General features: G+C 49.2%; 2 pseudogenes; one reads left to right on the top strand and one right to left on the bottom strand.

The window, feature by feature from the left end:
* Positions 1–816: 816 nt before the first annotated feature.
* LOC128930951 (interleukin-17 receptor A-like) lies at positions 817–12822 on the bottom strand (annotated as a pseudogene).
* Positions 12823–17729: 4907 nt separating this feature from the next.
* On the top strand, positions 17730–18404 carry LOC128930958 (peroxiredoxin-6 pseudogene; annotated as a pseudogene).
* The last annotated feature ends 854 nt before the right edge of the window (positions 18405–19258 follow it).

Raw genomic sequence — 19258 nt, 5'->3', positions numbered from 1 at the left:
AATAAATTAATGAATGATGGTGCCTCAAGGATACTCTGCCATTAGCTCATTGGAATAGGCTGTGTGGATTCCCCTGGGAATGGAAAATAACCAGACGGCTGCATAAAAAAAGTTCAGGGGGATGCCTGGGATGAAAATCCAGACACCTACATTTTAAAGCCTACACTTCACACACAAATACAAATGCAGACATGTACCCACAGATGAACACATGTGTACCCACAAGCACACACACTCCTTTAAGGCTGCAATCTGGGCGGTTCCTGGGGAGCCACCCTCAGGCACAGAGCCTCTCTGACTCTGACCCCACCATGTCCCAGCCCAAGTTCTCCTGCAGCTGGCAGAAGAGCAGCTGCCATTGGAGGCTCCTCAGGCTCTAGGTGGATGTGGTCCTAAAATTCGCCCAGTTCCTGCTTACTGACTGTGGCATGGAAGTGGCCCTGTACCTGCTGGAGGAGCAGGCCATCTCAGAATGGGCCGCCAGAAGCAAAAGATGGTGGAGAACAACTCCAAGATGATCATTCTGTGCTTCCACCGCTCGCACACCAACTGGCAGGTGCTCCTGGGCTGGGAGGTGCCTGTGCAGCTGCGCTGTGATCATGGGAAGCCCACGGGGGAACTGTTCACTGCAGCCATGAACACGATTCTCCCGGACTTCAAGAGGCCAGCCTGCTTTGGCATCTACGTGGTCTGCTACTTTCGCGAGGTCAGTGGTGAGGGCGACGTCCCATCCTGTTCAGTGCGGCACTGTGGTACGTGCTCATGGACAGGATCAAAGAGGTGTACTTCCACATCCAGGACCTGGAGATGTTCCAGCTAGGCCGCATGCACCACTTTGGGGAGCTGTCAGGGGACGACTCCCTGTGCAGCCCAGGCGGCAGGCAGCTCTGTGCCTTAGCACAAAACCTCCCTCCTGGGCCAGGGGGCACCTGTGCACCTCTCTGTCTCTCAGGGGAGAGTGGCAAGGCAGACATCTGTCGGGGGTCTGTGGGGAGCTCCTGGAAATGTAGCCCTGGTCAGACTGTACCGACTGCCACTGCTCCTACTCGCAGGGTGTGTGTGGGTCTTTGAGGGCCATAGTGGGTCTTCCGAAGCCACGCTGGGCCTGGCAGCTCAGACTCTGCTGGAAGAGCATGAGCATCAAGCCTTCCAGCTGCTCCCTCAAATCCTCTGGAAGGAGGTTGGCAGATGCCATGGGGTTGCTGCCAAGGGATGAGTCCTCAGGGTCCACAGGGAGGAAGAGGATACTATTTCATCCAGCACCCAGGCCACCCAGCAGCAGGCCTCATCCTCCCCAGCCAGCGCCAGCCAGCCAGCAGCACTGTCAGCCAGGGGCCCGGGCTCCACTGTGGCTGCTGGGGTGCCCTCCTCTGCAGGGAACACCACAGAACTGCAGGTGAGGCTCCAGCTTCGCCACTGCTGCTCCTCCTTCCCCCCCAACCAGGAGGTCTACTGCCAGGCAGGCCTGGGACCCAGGTTCATGGACCAGGGGCACCTGCTTCATGATGCCGGTTCCTGAAGGCAGCAGTGGCTTCTCAAACAGGTCTTCATCCAGGGATGGGGCATCCTGGTCATCCGCCGGGAAGAGGTTCTCATGCTTGAACCAGTTGGGGCAGTTGGCCTGCCAGTCCCAGAACCTGTCCAGGGCAGCACGGAGTTGCCTGCTGCCTGGGCTGCACAAGTAGTTGTCCCCCAACAGCTCCCCAACACAGTGCATGCGGCCCAGCTGGAACATCTCCAGATCCTGGATGTGGAAGTACACCTCCTCGAACCTGTCCATGAGTGTGTACCATGGTGCTGCACTGAACAGGTCAGGACATCACCCTCACTGATGGCCTCGCAGAAGTAGCAGACCACATAGGTGCTGAAGCAGTCTGGCCTCTTGAAATCCGGGAGGATCATGTTCATGGCTGTCGTGAACAGGTCCACCATGGGCTTCCCATGGTCACAGCACAGCTGCATAGGCGTCCCCCGGCCCAGGAGCACCTGCCACTTGGCACACGTGCCAAAGAATCACAGGATGATTATCTTGGAGTTGCTCTCCACCATCTCCTGCTTCTGGCGGCCCACCCAGGCCATGACTCCCACCTCCAAGATGGCCTGCTTTTCCAGCAGGTCCGGGGCCAATTCCGTGTCACAGTCAGTGAGCAGGAACTGGGCAAATTTTAGGACCATGACCATGTAGAGGGGGTGGTCAGCTGAATAGATGATCCAGACCTTCCTGGGCTTCAGTGGTGGGGGCGTCAGGTCAGCATTAGGCAGGCCATATAAGGAAACAAGACCACACGTGCTGACCCTACCTCAGGGCCCAGGGTAGCTCTGTGCCTGCCAGCCCCAGAGGGGCCAGGACCAGGACACAGCCTGGCTCTCTCCCTAGCTTGAGAAAGTGACTGAGGCCTGCTGGAAAAATCCAGATTTAGTATTCTACCTTTGGCTGCCTGATGAAAATCAGTCTGCTGCCTTGTGGGGAAAAGAATCTCTCACATTCCTATTTGGTCTTTAGCCTGCGCTTTAATTAATAAAAGAAAAAAAGCAGCCAGCCCTGTTGGTCTGCTTCCTCCAGGGAGGACCTCTTTTCACAAAATACGGTGCACTTGCCTTTCCTTGTCTGATTCAATAAATGGCACCCAGGCCTTGTTATTAGGGGCCCTTCTGAGTGGGGTCCTGGAAGTGGGGGGCCTAAGGTAGAGTCTCCTGAAGGGGCTTGAAAGTTAGAAGACAGGAGGCAACCCATTCACTTATCCCAGGAGACCCCTCCACTGCTTTAAACATAAGCAAACACACAAACCAGGAAATACTGACCGGTGTGTTTGGTGTCATTACTGGTTTTTTTTTTTTTTTTTTTTGCTTGCAGGCTCTGGAAAGGAAAAGAAAGATACTGGAGTGGCTCTTTGGAAGAGAAACAGAAACCAGCTCACAGGGCATGTGCCTCACCCTGACAAAGGGTCAAGTGTAGGGGGCAGACCTGAGCCGGGAGGCCATGCTAGGTGTCCGCACAGCCATGAATCCTGGGTCGGCCGCTACAAGCACATGGCCAGAGCAGTCACTGGTGCCTCTGAAATGCAGCTTCTTCCTCTGTGCAGTGAGTCTGTGTTTACTCTTGTGTAATGACTATTAAATGAGTGTGTGTATGTAACGTCCTGGCATGTTGCACGTGGTCAGCTGGGGTCACAGTTGTTATTTTGTAGCACTGACACAGCTGGGATCCCTAGAACAGTGCTGGAGGGGCCACCCTGGCTCCTCACTATGGTCTTGTTCTGCCTCATGTCCCTGAAATTTGGCCACCCTAAACTAAGTCCACCTGAGGGAAAGCTCTTCCCCAGAAGCCCTTGCAGAAGGCATGCATCTTACCACACTTCTTTCCAGAAGCCTCCCCACTGGGCCACTTGTGACATTTCCTCCTGGTATTTTTGGGGTGAGGAAGGGGAACCCACATACTTAAGCAATCGTTCCCCTCAGAGATGTGATGAAAAAAACTGCTCTGTGGGAGTTAACTCCTTGGTGACTGCTGGGTTAATCAAGACCCACAGACTACTGAACAAGTGACTTAGAATTTTAATCTCAATCCTCGCCCTTTCAGCTCTTCCCTAGACCCATCAGACAGCCAAATAACCAGTGAGGCTCCTCCTTGCCTTCACCCTGGGATGTGGTGCACTTTGGGAAACAGAAGCAACAGCAGAAACGAAATGAAAAGCACCCTGCACACCATTAGAGAGCTCCACAGCCTATAGAGCACCAGTCATTATCAGAACCCCCCAAAGGCCCTCTCATGCCAGCAGAGGGCTGCAGGTAGGAGAAGAGACTCGTATGTACTAATCTCCCCCAGCAAGCACCTTCCTCAGCTACTCATTTAACCTTCATCACAGCTTTGAGAGGGAAGCATTATCAGCACATTTTACAGAAAAGTGACTCCATGGTATGTTAAGTAACTGACCTGTGACTACAAGGCTAACGAGGTGGGGCTGGGGTCTACCCTGATGGCTCAGGGCAGCTGGGACCTTCTCTATCACCTGACACTGGCCCTTGCTATTCTCTCTGACCTCAGATGTACACATCTGGGGGCTGTAAGACGGGGTTGTTCAGGCTGCTCCACCTGCCTGGCTGGTAATTCCTGACACAAAAAAACTTCAACCTGGCTCCTTCCAACCTGTTGATTTTAATATTTCATTTAATAACAACAAATATAATGGTAGCTAACTGACACTGTGCGAACAGCACATGCCAGGTTCTAGGTTCTGCGCTAAGAATTCATATGCCTTATCTCACTCAGCAGCACACTGACATGGGTATCACTGTGATTTCCATTTTACAAGTGAGAACCTGAGGCTCAGAGAATAAAGCAATTTGTCCTGCTAGTGAGTGGCAGTGCTAGGGACGGCCAGAGCCCCAGCCCTTACTGGGTAGCCTCCAGGTCATACAGATGATGAGCAGGATGACAGAGCCCACCAGCAGGATGGAGATGCCCATGATGAATCAGTACACACACAGGGGCATGTAGTCTGTGGTGCGCAGAACAGTGTGAGTGCTGCCCAGGCCTGCCCTGCCAGCCCTGAGGGCCCCAGCCCCTATCCTTAGCCTCAGGCTCTGTCCTCTCTGGCTACTAACATACCATGGTCTACCACCCTGCACCCTCATGGCCAACCCCCCCCTGGGCTGACAAACCATGGTCTCACTCACCCCCGGGCTGACAAACCGTGGTCTCACCATGCCCCCCTCCCAGGGGCTGACAAACTGTGGTCTCACCCCCTGCTCTGGGCTGACAAACCATGGTCTCAACCCACCCCCAGGCTGACAAACCATGTTCTCAACCCAACTCCAGGCTGACAAACCATGTTCTCAACCCAACCCCAGGCTGACAAACCATGGTCTCAAACCCCTACCTTCTGGCTGACAAACCACGGTCTCACTTATGCACACATCCCCACCACCCCAGATGGCCTCCTTCAGGCTAGTCTGCCTGGGTTAGGCACGAACTTCTCACTCTCACGTGGTCCCTGGGGAATAGTCCCTGAGGGCTGCTGCCCTACAGAGATCAAAGCTTACCCCTCAATTGGTTCTACAATAAAAAGGGGGAAAGAGTATTCTTAACTCTTCCCAGTCATCACAAAACCCCCACTGACATCCCTTAATGGCCTTCATGACCTTGACCCTGCACCAGGTACTTTAGATGCAGCCTCAACTTAATAAAGCCACCTACAAGAGACAAGGACTTGAGCTGCTGGTCTAAGGAGAGATGCCTTGTTTCCTCCTTGGGAGTCTGGGTCTCCTTCCAGCCTGGCCCCATGTCTCAGCCTTCTTGGGAGCCTCTGGCAGCAGCCTCCCATGTGTTAGGGCATGCGACTTCTGAACAGTGTCCCTGGGGTGTGATCTTAGACAAGTTATTCAATATCACTGTGCCTCAGTTTCCTCATCCATGAACCTGGGGTTTAGGGTGGGGAAATCCTCTACTTCACAGTAGATGACTCACTCACAATGAGGGAGGATCAAACATGGACAGCATGTTGGAGCCGTGTGCTCAGTGCATGGCAAAGCACTAGCCTATAGGCTAAAAACCACCCCATTTTCCAGTCAAGTAAGTGGAGGGTAAGAAAGGTTAAGAATTTTGCCTGAGGATGCATTGCTAATGAAAGGCAGCCAGGACTCCAACTCCTGGGAGTGATACTCTAAACCCCACTCCACACTTCAGACCTAAAGACCTACAAGTTAAACTAAACTCTCCTCCCAAACCACCTCCCAGACTCAGATCAGGCCTCAGCCCAGGCTGGTGGCCCTCAGCCACCTGCACTCCCAGCATGGCCCTGGACACCTGCATGTCTCCTACCTGGAGTGTCTGGTGTTTCTGGGCAGGAAACAGTCACAAAGTGTCTGAAGCAGTCATTAAGGCAGCTGCTGAAGAAGGGCTGGATCTGCAGGCAGAGAGGGCATGTTAAGGGCCATTGTCTCCCTCCAGCAAGGGGCGAACAGTCAGAGGACCCCTGCCAAGATGATGCTGGGAGAATCAGAAAAGAGAAAGACAGGGGCAGTGTCTCAACAGGCAAGGAATTCTCACTGCCAGCATTGGAAGGTGCCAGAGAGAGCACAAGCCCTCCCTGTACACCAGCATAAAAAACAGACTGTGCATGCTCCCCTCTTCGTCCACACCTCACTCTCCACCTGTGAACACTCCTCACTCCCATCCACATTATACTCTTCACCTGTGCACACTCCTCACTCCCCTACACCACTCTATCTGTGCAAACTCCTCTCTCTGTCCATACCACACTCTCCACCTCTGAACACTTCTCTCTCCCATCCTCCCACTCTCCATCTTTGCACACTCCTCACTCCCATCCACACCACACTCACCACCTGTGCACACTCCTCACTCCCATCCACACCACACTCTCCATGCGTGCACACTCCTCACTCCCCCACACCACCGTCTCTGCCTGTACACACTCCCCTCTCCATCCATACCACACTGTCCACCTGTGCACACTCCACACTCCCATTCACACCACTCCACACCTGTGCACACTCCTCATTCCCATCCACACCACTCTTCACCTGTGCACACTCCTCATTCCCATCCACAACACTCTCCACCTGTGCATACTCTTCACTCCCATCCACACCACACTCTCCACCTGTGTACACTCCTCACTCCCATCCACACCACTCTCCACCTGTGCACACTCCTCACTCCTCCACACCACACTGTTCACCCATTTTGCTCTCTGCATCTGTCCACACCACACTCACTCACCTGCACTCGATGGCAACAGCACCCTCTAAGTCTGCATAGAGTGAACGTGATGTTGGATCGCTGGTGGAATTCCGGTGGTCTGTGCTGAGGAGGGAGGCAAGGATGAGTAAGACTACTTGGGTGAGAACCTGCTCTGGCTCTGCCAAGGAGGAGCTTTCCAGGGCACCTCTTAGGAACGCCAGCGGACAAATGCTTTTCAGGTTTCTGTTCCAGAAAAAACTCAATTTTTGCATGGAAGCTGGTTTGTTGTAAATTTGTAAGTACATTTATTAACTGGTAAGGCCCTCTTTGCTTTCACTGCTGGAAATTGGGGCTACAAATCTGTGTTCACTTACAACAGTTGTACAGACCCACACAGCACACTTTTCCTGCTCAGCCTCCTAGGTAGCTGGGATTACAGGTGTGTGCCAGCACACCTGGTTTACTTTTGTACTTTTAGTACAGATGGGGTTTCAGCATATTAGCGAGGCTGATGTTGAGCTCCTGGCCTCAAGTGATCTACCTGCCTTGGCCTCCCAAAGTTCTGGGATTATAGGCATGAACCACCATGCCCAGCCTATTTTATTTCATTAATTTACTTTTTTTTGACTCTGTTACCTGGGCTGGAGTACAAAAGAATGATCCGAGCTCACTGAAATTTCTGCCTCCCAGGTTCTAGGAACTCTCCTGCTTCAGCCTCCTGAATAGCTGGGATTACAGGCATGTATCACCACACCCAGCTAAGTTTTTGTATTTTTAGTAGAGATGGGGTTTCACCAACTTGGCCAGGCTGGTCTTGAACTCCTGACGTTGTGATCCACACACCTTGGCCTCCCAAAGTGCTGGGATTACAGGCATGCACCACTGTGCCCAGCCTTTTTGTTTCTAGGAGGCAGCACCTTACTCTGTCCCCCTAGTTGGGTTTAGTGGTTCCATCACTGCTCACTGCAGCTCCAACTCCAACTTCAAGCCTGCTGTGGTCTCCCAAAGTATCGGGATTACAGGTGTGAGGCACTTATTTCCTTTAGTTTCCCTTTATCTCTATTTCCACATTTTTTTTTAAATCATCAAATCCTTTTTGAAATAAACACAGCAAAACAAAAAGAGAACAAGGGAGCCTGTGGAGGAGAGAAGAAGGAAAATGATTGAATCATGGGCAGGATGGAGTCAACTGCCTTTCTATCAACCATCAGATCACCAGGGAAGAAAAAGGGCACCATGACCACTACGGAGTAAGCACAGCATGAGCTCCAAGCTCTGGCAACACAATTCTGTCAGACTAGCAGAGAAGAGACTTGGGGCTAGGAGGGTGGTTCTGAGCTTAGAAGGGTCAAAAATAGCAGTTACTGCAGGCATTTGGTACATGTGCTCAAAACAGCTATGGTTCTCTGTATGTAAAAAGCTGGGCAGCAGAATCTGGTAACAGGTAGATTTGTTCCACAGGTTGAAGCTCACGTGCAGCTGGTGGGCCTCCAGGGTCTCCACAATGATGTCAGGGTCCCACAGACTGCCTGCCAAGGTTACACACGCAGGCTGGGAGTGAGAAAGGGCATGGGAGTGGGAGTGTGTGCGTGTGTGTGCAGCTCTCCTGGGCAGCCCGTTACCTGCCCTCATGCACGGTGCAGTTCCTTTCATCCTGGTGTCCTTGCAGCCTGCTGACGCAGAGAAAAGGGAACTCATGAAGCCTCTGCTTTCAGAAATCTGTTCTTCCAGACTCCTGACACCAGAACAGCTATCTTTTCTCCCCTGGGAGCCTATCCACGGATGGCCCCTTCAGTGTGAGCTCTGGGGCTGGACCCACCATGGCATGGGCACTAGCCTGCTTGCCTGATCATCATCTTTCAGGGAGCCCTCCCAATTCAAGTGCATTCCTCCTGAGCTTGCTGTGGGTGACCAAGCAAACCTGGTCCCCTTTGGTTTCCTCTCTGTCCAGCACAGCTTATTGTCCCTGGCTGCCCATATTTGCCCAGGCTGAGAAGACACACGACAGGCATGAATCAGCATGGAGGGACAGGGACTCAGCCAGTCGCTTTAGGAAGGAAGAAAGAACTGAGAAGAATGACTCCTTCAACAAATACTGATGGGCCCCAGCCATGCACCAGGCCCTGTTCTCAGCACTGTAAGTAAGTGGTAAACAGGACAAAGCCCTGCTCCCTGGAGACTTCAAGCCCATAGGAAAGACCAATGAAAGCAAACACACAGCATGCAGTGCCTTGCCAGGGAGTGATGAGCCACACACGGGGACACAGAGCAGGGTAAGCTGAGAGTGTGTGCACACGCATGTGTGCAGGGTGTCCCCAGGATGAAGAAGGTCAACACCATCCTTAATAAGCATTTCCGGACCACCTGCTATATGCAAAGCAGTTTGTGAGGCTCTGGAGCTGCTACAAGTGGGAAGAAGACCCAGACTTTGTTATCAAGCAGACTTTCTGACACATCTGGCTATGAACACTGAGAATTATAGGGAGGCTGAGGCAAAAGAATCGCCTGAGCCTAGGAGTTCCAGGCTGCAGTGAGGTAGGATAGCAACACTGCACTATAGCCTGGGTGACAAAGTGAGACTGCCTCTATTAAAATAAAAAAGAGAAATGCAGGTAAGAGCTGAGCCTCTGGGGAGGACGAGGAAGTAGAAGGTGCCTGTATATATCACAGGATGCCTGAGAAGAAAAGCCTAGCAGTAACCGTAGGCAGGGTGGATGGTGTGGGAAGGAGAGCACCATGCCTTGGGCGAGTGTTGCATGATGCAGGGAAAATGCAAGGTGGGAGGAGGAGAGCAAGCCATGGGGGCTGCACCAGGCTTCAGGCAGAGGCTGCAACTTCTCCACAAGGGGTCTGCGGCTTTGCTGTTATCTATTTTCTGGGCAGGACGGGTGCTTCTCTAGGTAGAGGGAGAGACTCCAGTTCTCATGAAACTTGTGGGCTCTTGGGCCAATGTCCACTGCTGTGCCAGCAGAGAATGGCTCTGCCTCAGGGAGTGGAGGCTGAAGCACATGCCAAAGATCTCCCAGTTCTGGCCTCTATTCTGTGGGTCCCAGGCGCTGGCAATGCCAGCCACTACCTTTCTGAGTTAGGGGGCTGGCATCTGTGCCACCTGCTTCTTCTTTCTCATAGAGTTCAGTGGTGAGGGAATGCCTTGGGAGGATGCTCTTACCAGGAATGAGGAAATTCTTGGACTGGTGGTTTGGGTCCTGTCAGAGATGGGCTTGGGCAGGTGGTGAATGGTCACCTCATACTCCTGGTTGGGGTCAATCACGAAGTGGCTGCAGGTAAAATGCCACTGAAGAGAAGGCAGGAAGGGAAGGTGGACGGGTTACATGTACCTCTCTCACCCATCTATGTGCAAAGAGCCTCATTCCCACCCACTCTTAAACATTCAACCAAAAATAAGAATAAAGCAACTACCACAGCAAAACCCAGTCAGGGAAATCAGTATCCTTGTCCTGTTTCCTCTGGTATTCTCTTCCTGTTAAGAAACACAGTAGCAACCTGGATCTGGCCTCCTGAGCAGACAATGAATAAGGGAAAGCAGTCCTGCCCCCCCCCCACCAGGCTTCTCAAATTCTAGAACCATGGGTGTGAGATGGCTGAGCCAGAGGACTTGAGGCTGTGGAGATCTTGCACACAGGCAGGTAAAGACTGTCAAATGATTCTTCCTCATTAAATGGGAAAGCCAGGGATCTCTTGAGAATGTTCTGGGGTAAAAAAGTGTGGAGGACAAACTCACTTGCCCTGGGCAAGCAGACACCTTAGTTGCAGAGATATTTGAATTTGTGCTGAGTTATTTTCTGGGTGGTAGAGATTACAGGTATCAACTCCAACCCCCATTCTAGTTACCCTGGAGTAAAGGCCAGGGATCCTTCACTTCTGAGTGGATGGAGAAACCTGGTTCTCATCATCACACAGCAGCCAAGTTTGGGGGTCTTAATCTAACATCAGAGAGGGGTTCTGTCTTTGCTGCTTGTGTCTATGAGAGACCTAACTTGTTTTCAAGTGGCTGTTTGCTGAGTTAAACCAGCAGTCTTCAGACTAAGGCTTGTATCATAAATACTTGAGGGGCAGTTAGGCAGCAGTTGCTGGACCGCACCTTAAGAATTTCTGGCCTGGGAAGTCTGGGGTGGGGCCACCGAACACACATATTTTTTCTTCTTTTGTTTGATACGGAGTCTCACTCTGTCACCAGGCTGAAGTTTAGTGGTGCAATCTTGGCTCACTGCAACCTCTCCTATCTGGATTCAAGCAATTCTCCTGTCTCAGCCTCCTGAGTAGCTGAGACTACAGGCACACGCCAGCATACTCAGCTAATTTTAGTATTTTTAGGAGAGGCAGGGTTTCACCATGTTGGCCAGAATTGTCTCCATCGCTTGACCTCATGATCTGCCCAACTCCGCATCCCTAAGTGCTGGGATTACAGGTTTGAGCCACCATGCCCAGCCAGAACACACAGTTCTAACAAGTTTCCAGGTGAGGTTGAGGCTGCTGATCTAGGCAGCACACTTTGGGACCCACTGTTTTAAACAAACTCACAAAATAATCAACATTTCACCATGTAGCCATGTGCAGCCACATGAGACTGAGCTGCAGAGTGCTCATTTGCCCACCTGGGGCAGCTATTTGGTCTGGGAAGTTTTTTCCTGAGGGTAAACCCCAGCTTAATCCAAGTTACACAGAAAAGATGTCATACAAAGTTACACAAAGATGCCAGGAGGCAGGGCTGTGGAAGTTGTCTTCCAATTCACCTTTCTTTCAGAATAAACAGCTCAGTAAAGGGGAAAGAAAAGGCAGGGGTATGTCAGGAAAGCTTTTAAAATACACTCTGTCCCTTACTATTGCTCACGACAGCCACACCACTTCTCTGTTGACTTCTGCCCATCTGAAGCTGCTGTATGGAATTTGTCAGACTCTCTCAGCACCTCTGGGTCTTCACCACTCTAAATCAGGGTATGAATTTGGGGACAAGTCTGTACTGGTGTCATCAGCGGACCATGATCCACTCAGGAGTCTTCTTACCCGGTTGTGGTGATGCCTCAGTTTGGACAGAAACTTGAACCTGATGCACAAACGTTCATTGGTGTTTAGCTGTAGGACAGATAACTCTGTGCCCTCAAGATACAGGATGCTGACTGGAGGACAGAGGAGAAGAGGAGGCAAACAGATACAGCTCAGCCATGACAAGTGCTGGGTGTGTCACCACCTGCCTGCTATGGTTGTTCACTCTTGAAAGAAAATCTGCCTGTCTAACCCAGCTCCCCACTTCCTGTCCCTTTCAGCTTGCTCTCTGCGTACTTAATTGCAGACAGTTATTTACCAGTTGGGCAAGGAAAAATGACACTTTACACACATCTAGAAGAAAAGGCTTTGTAAATTTGTGGTGAGGGCTATGACAGCCTGGCATGGGTGTCAAACACAGCCGTGCCATCATCCTCACCAGGCTGTGGCAGTCAGCAGGAACACTGAGGTTGGGGACTTCCAGAGGGAACTCCCCCAGGCACTGGTCACAAACATGGGGCTGGTGCTCATTTGCCCCAGTTGCCCCAATTCTGTAACATTAACTCTCTATTCCTGAATAGGCTGCCAGGATGTTTTAAAAGTGTCCCCTAAAGTAAAAGAACAAACAGGCTGGCAAACATGTTGCCATTTTCGACCTCATTTTTGTTATTGCAGTCACAAAATTAACCACTTGCTTTTTTTCCCCAGGGTGCTAAAAATGTTAGGCTGAAGACATTTTTTCATGAGGACTGGGGTGATAGGAAGGCATCACTGCAGGTTAATATCCAAAACACTGGACAAGCATTAACGCTTGAAATGATGGATTCTTACAATACTAAGTTTGAGCCCTCCTGTCTGAGCATAGGACTGGGAGCCCAATACTAAGCCTGACTGGGAGAGCCAACAGGTGGGTCTGTGGACTCACTCAGAGGCAGGGAGACTCCCCAAGGGTCCTGCTGGCAGGCCCACTCGCCGTCTGTCTGCAGCATCAATTCAATGTGAGCCATGAGGAACAGGTCTCCTTGCTGGGTGCGGGCAAAGCAGAGCTCAATCTGCAGCTCTTTTGGGGAGGAGGAGGTCAGGCTTTGAGGGTGGATCCAGCTGTCATCCAGGCAGGTACCTGGCAGCCAGGGAAGAGCAGCACTCAGAGACTTAGAGTGAAGATGTATGCCCCAGCAGCGGGTACAGACAGCTAAATAGCAAACAGCTCAGGGGACTGTGACCCTTTGCTGCATCCTCAGCTTCATTGCCCTGTTCTCTCTGTTCTAATGTGTACTGGGGTCACTACAAACCTCTCAAGTCTAAAGGGTATTTTAGGAGAGAAGACAAAGTACACAACTTGATTTTGAGATGAAACTGTGATTGGGCATGAGGGCACAGGCGGGATGGGGTTGTAGTAAGAGCTGTTTTATTTTTATATGTCAGAGGTCTCTAATTGGCTCAGACACTTGAATATGTGCCTCCTCTTTGAATTAAAGTGAAACAAAATCTACACCACAGCTGTCTCTCACTTTACAGTGACAAGCTGTGGCAAATCAAATTACATTATAGATCCAGTAGGGCAGCACCCCAGGGAATACTTTCACAATCCCATGACCGTTTTGTTTCTCCCTTCCTGACTTTTGCATAATGAATGCTTTTGATAGAAAGTGCAGATGCATGTATCCATGATTTTCCAGGATCCCTCCTGCTGATGGCTGTAGCTCACAACCTGAACCTGGAGTGACATGGCAGGGCTTCTTCCAGAAGTTGTCACCAGGCCGTCACTTGATTAACAAGGCAATGAGAAGAACAGAAAAAGATGACTTACTATTCTTGACCATGTAGTTTAGTCCCTGTGAAAAGAAGAGGGTGGTTATTACAGCTTGGAAAGGGCTTAAATTCACGTGCTGGGGCCAGATGCCCTCCCCTGGCTAGAAATGCTGTGACACAGCCCGCCCTTCTCACTTTTGGGGAATAGAATGAGGAGTGAGTCCAGTGGATGGCAAAGGGAACTAGCATTTTATGAGGAACTGCTATGAACTGGGACCTTGACAACTTTAAAAGACACTGAGAGAGTTTTCTTGGGATATGCTGAGAATAGGGCCCCTGTATATCCTGTGGTTTCCAACCTTCCTGGATGACACTGCTGCAAGAGGTATGAAAAGGACAAGGGGCAGTATTTACAGTTTCTGTGACAGATCTGTTGGGGAACATTCACTAAGTTTCCACAAAGTCTCTAGGAAACATGTGCAAGGCCTTGTTCTGGGTGATTGTGATGAGGTATTATCCTCAGCCCATTTTGTAGATGAGGAAGCTGAGGCACTCATATCACATTACGTTGCCTCCCTCCTGGGCAATATGTGTTAACTTTCTAACCCTAAAAAGATCCTGATTGCCAAATTTAGAAGCCCCAGTGACAAATGCTACCAGAGAAATGTAACCATTAGGCCTATGTGTTGCTGGCTGACCTACTTTGCAACACACACACACACACACACACACTCAGATACACATACACAGACACACAACTGGAACCGGGGGTTGAGTCCCCTCCACAAGCCTCAATTTCTTCAACTATAAAATCAGAATAATCATAATACCAACTCTGTAGCATTGTTGAGCACTATGTGACAGAAACAGAAATGCACACCTTGGGAGTGGGGGTGGGCTGGGGATCAGGGTGTGCCTGTGGGAGTCTCTCACTTCTCTGTCCAAGTAGGCCTGCATGATAAACCTTTGAAACAATGGGAACACAGTCATGGACTACACAATGAAATGAGTACTACCAGACAGGCAGCTCCCTAGAAGCACCAAAGAATCACTATGCCTAGAACCATCTCACTTCCTGTGAAACAAGGCAAACTGTGCCCCGTGTCTGGCACAAAAGGGCTGCTCTGTGACTAATGGCCTCCTCCTACAGAGTCTGGCATAGAGTAAGAGCTTAATAAATGGAAGCTACTCTTAGGGCCAGCAGAGGCCCCCACTCATTCAGTCCTGGCAGCGCAGCCATGGCAGGCCCCATAAGGTGCTTAGGCTCAGGTGTCTCCAGTTCTCTAACTGGCAAAACAGACCAAATGCATCCCAGGGAGGAAAGTCAGATGCTGAGGCAGACCGGAAATCTCAAGGACAACACTGACTGGTGTGAGTAGGGTGCCGGAGCTGGTACCCTCCTCTCTCTTGAGAGGGAGCAGAGAAAAGCCCGTGCCACCAGGATTCATTCACAGGGTGGATGCAAGATGACATCCACACATGCCCGGGATTGGCTCTTAATGAGCTACTGCACCTGGATCCTCCCTCTCCGGGACCCCAGTTTATAAGTGCTCCCAACCCTGTTCAGCTCCTGTGATTAATTCTCCCCAGAGGTCCCAGGATAGCACTACGGTTCCACCAGGCACTCCTCACATGTTCCCAGCAAAATGCATCTGACTGCCTAGGCCTGCACTAATAAATGCCACTCTTTCCTGAATGACGAGGAGATTAACTCCCCTTAAGCCTCTCGTTTCTCCTCTCTCTTACAATTCCTAGAATGTGGAGGATAAGAAAGAAGTTCTTTCATTTTGAGATGGGGAGCTTTTCCAGAGAAGGCAAACAGATACACCATTTAGAGTAACTTTCTACCAGCCACTAAGAATTACTTCAAAAACACTGCAGGGGCTGGGTGCAGTGGCTTACTCCTGTAATCCCAGAACTATGGGAGGCCAAGGTGGGCAGATCACGAGGTCAAGAGATCGACCATCCTGGCCAACATGGTGAAGCCCCGTGTCTACTAAAAATAGAAAAATTAGCTGGGCATGGTGGCATGCACCTGTGGTTCCAGCTACCTGGGAGGCTGAGGCAGGAGAATCGCTTGAACCCAGGAGGCAGATGTTGCAGTGAGCCAAAGTTGCACCACTGCACTCCAGCCTGGAAACTGGGAGAGACTTTGTATCAAAACAAAACAAAACAAACAAACAGAAACTTCAAAAACCTTCACGATGCACCCATGATGAAAAGCTCTTGGCTTCATAAAGACCAAGAGGATAGTGAAAGGGTTTGAGAACACAGTCAGCTGATTCCCAGTGCCACAGGTGGTTGCCCTCCTCTCATTCCTGAGATAGAGGGAAATAGATTGGCATGCCCCATGGAATAGTGGTTTTGGTCTTTGTTTCTGATAGTTGTGGTAGCATGTAAGTCTTTTTCTTAGATTATTATTATGTTTATAGTGTTTATTCAAAACAGCCCTGAACCTTATCATAGATCTCATCTCTCCAGCATGGATTAACAAACTAGGTTTATTAATGTACCATGAGGTCATTCTTTTGATATTCTGGTAGATTACATTTGCTGATATTTTATTTAGAATTGCACGAATTTATATTCATAAATGAGATTGGGCCATAGTTTTTCTTTCTGTGTAAGATTTATCAAGTTTTAGAATTAAGTTTGTGCAAGCTTTAAAAAAATGGATAGCTTTCCCTCTTTTTCTGGGGTTCTGAATGTTCATCAAGAGAGAATGGCTAAATAAGGTGAGATCTAGTTTAAATCTAAACGTCTATCAAACTAGAAATGGTTGAATAGATGATTGCTGTCTACTATGGAATGTTATGCAAATATTAAAAAGAATGAGAATTAGTTTCATAGACCCATCTTTCTGTTGGCCTGCAGATGGCCAGAATGTGTTGATGAGTGAGGAAAAGAAATTGCACACAACTTTTTATAGTATGAATCCATTTTTTTTCTTTGTTTTGAGACGGAGTCTTGCTGTGTCACCAGGCACCAGGCTAGAGTGCAGTGGCATGACCTCTGTTCACTGCAACATCTGCCTCCCAGGTTCAAGTAATTCTCCTGCCTCAGCCTCCCAAGTAGCTGAAACCACAGGCATGCACCACCATGCCAAGCTAATTTTTGTATTTTAGTAGAGACGGGGTTTCACCATGTTGGCAAAGATGGTCTCGATTTTTTGACCTTGTCATCCGCCCACCTTGGCCTCCCAAAGTGCTGGGATTACAGGTGTGAGCCACTGCGCCCAGCGAGTATGATTCCATTTACTATGGAAAGAAGGTATGAAAAAGACCTCCCTGAATATATATATATATATGAGTGTGACTGAATGAGAAGAGAAACGTGAACAGGTGTGTATCAGGTGTTAACACAGTTTGCTCGGGGCAAAGGGAACAGAAGCAAAGGGGATGGCATGAGAGATGACAAAGAAGAAGCTTTAAGTAAAACTGAAAAATATGCATGTAAGTGAAATACAGAATTAAGATTCTATTAGAGCTAATAGCGCATTGACCATGTACACACATTTTCTCCAACTCTCCAAACAATATAAAAATTCTGAAAATATTTTTTTTGGTAAATTCTCAAGGATCAAAGAGTCAAACTCAGTGGAGAAGAGATATGAACAAATTTTTAAAAGCCCTTTTCAACTTGGGCCCAGCAGCACAGTTCCTGTAAAGAAGGGTGTTGTGGCTGAGCACGGTGGCTCACGCTTGTAATCTCAGTACTTTGAGAGGCTGAGGGGGTGCAGATCATGAGGTCAGGAGATCGAAACCATCCTGGCTTACATAGTGAAACTCAGTCTCTACTAAAAATACAGAAAATTATTAGCCAGGGATAGTGGCATGAATCTGTAGTCCCAGCTGCCTGGGAGGCTGAGGAAGGAGAATCACTTGAACCCCGAAAGTGAAGGTTGCAGTGAGCCGAGATTGCACCACTGCACTCCAGCCTGGGTGACAGAGTGAGACTCCATCTCAAAAAAAAAATGTGTTGATCTGGTGCAGTGGCTCATGCCTGTAATCTCAGCACTTTGGGAGGCTGAGGTGGGTGAATCATCTGAGGTCAGGAGTTTGAGACCAGCCTGACTAACATGGTGAAACCCCGTCTTTATTAAAAAATTATTAAAAATGAAAAAAACAAATCAAAACAATTAAAAAATGGTCCTAGAAAAAAGGGAAATAGCAATGCTGTTAACATGATTAAAACACGTAGTCCTTCTTCATGAGAACCCCCTAGTTGGTTGCTGTCCAAGTGGTGCCTCCTCATCACCGCCACTGCCATGCTCAGAGGTCTGTTTCTTGGGGACGTGGCTCCCAACTTTGAGGCCAATAACACCGTTGGCTGATCCGTTTCTAGGAACTTTCTCGGACACTCATGGGACATTCTCTTTCCCACCCTTGGGACTTTATCCCAGTGTGCAGCACAGAGCTTGGCAGAGCTGAAAAGCTGGCACCAGAATTTGCCAAGGGGAATGTCAAGCTGATTCCCCTTTCAATAGACAGTGTTGAGGAAGGCCTTGCCTGGAGCAAGGTCACCAATTCTTCCAATGGTGAAGAGCCCAGAGAAGTCACCTTTTCCCATCATTGATGATAAGAATCAGGACCTTGCCATCCTGTTGGGCATGCTGGATCCAGCAGAGAAGGATGAAAAGGGCATGCCTGTGACAACTTGTGTGGTGGTGTTTGTTTTCAGTCCTGATAAGAAGCTGAAATTCTCTATTCTCTACCCAGCTACCACTGGCAGGAACTTTGATGACATTCTCAGGGTATTCATCTCTCTCCAGTTGACAGCAGAAAAGAGCATTGCCACCCCAGTTTACCGGAAGGATGGGGATAGTGTGATGGTCCTTCCAACCATCCCTGAAGAGAAAGCCAAAAGACTTCTCACAAAAGGAGTCTTCACCAAAGAGCTCCCATCTAGCAAGAAATACCTCCACTACACTCTCCAGTCCTAAGTCTCTTGGAAGAGTTGGTGGTGAGAGCCAGAGGATGTCAGTTGCCAATCATGTTTGCCTGCAGCAGTTCCATAAAAAAATTTCTGGTGTCATCACAGCCAAGGTTTTTAGGTTGCTATACTACTTGTTATTAAATGAAAATGTCACTAAAAGTTTCTTGGAATTCTTTACTCTCCACTTTCACCAGCACTCAATTCTGTTCATAAACCAGCACTCTTTACTCGTTCTCTTTGAAATATGTTCTGTATTTAAAACTCAACTCTTGTTGGACCTCCACACGGCCTGTGACCAATGAGGTCATTTTGGTTGATGATTGAAAATGTTTTCTTAACTCCATCAGAAAATGACTATCAATTTTTTTAAATTGTCCTATCACATCCTCCTTTCTGTTACCCATTTTGAAGAGCTGCAGAAGTCGAGGTTCAACTTCGATGTAAATATTGAAGTATGAAACCCAGGAACTTAGATTAACCCAGATGCTCTTTAATATTCTGTGTTTTGATCACAGCTGGGAAAAAAGCTTTTTAATTCTGTACGTTTCTAGTAGATAACTGAAATGAATAGCAGGGGAAGAGACCTTTACATATTTTGCTATAAAAAATTATGAAAAGTTTCTATCAAAATGGAGAGACTGCAGAAAAGGCTTCCCTTGCCTTGCAAGGAGGTGTAGCAGGTGTGAGCAATACTAGTGCCATGTGCCTTTCACACAGGGTTTGCATGCATCAGTCTGCTTTCTGATTATGTGTACATGAAAGTGTACACCATGTGAAGAGAAGAGAGAATGACTGAAAATGTTATATTAGAGAACCCTTCCTGCAGTGGGTTGCTATTTTCTGGATTCTACTTTTTAGCAA

This window comes from Callithrix jacchus, chromosome 18 (genome assembly GCF_049354715.1).
Source record: "Callithrix jacchus isolate 240 chromosome 18, calJac240_pri, whole genome shotgun sequence".
Classification (NCBI taxonomy): Eukaryota; Metazoa; Chordata; class Mammalia; order Primates; family Cebidae; genus Callithrix; species Callithrix jacchus.
The sequence above is the reverse complement of the archived record's forward strand: the minus strand, read 5'-3'. Positions and strand labels throughout refer to the sequence as shown.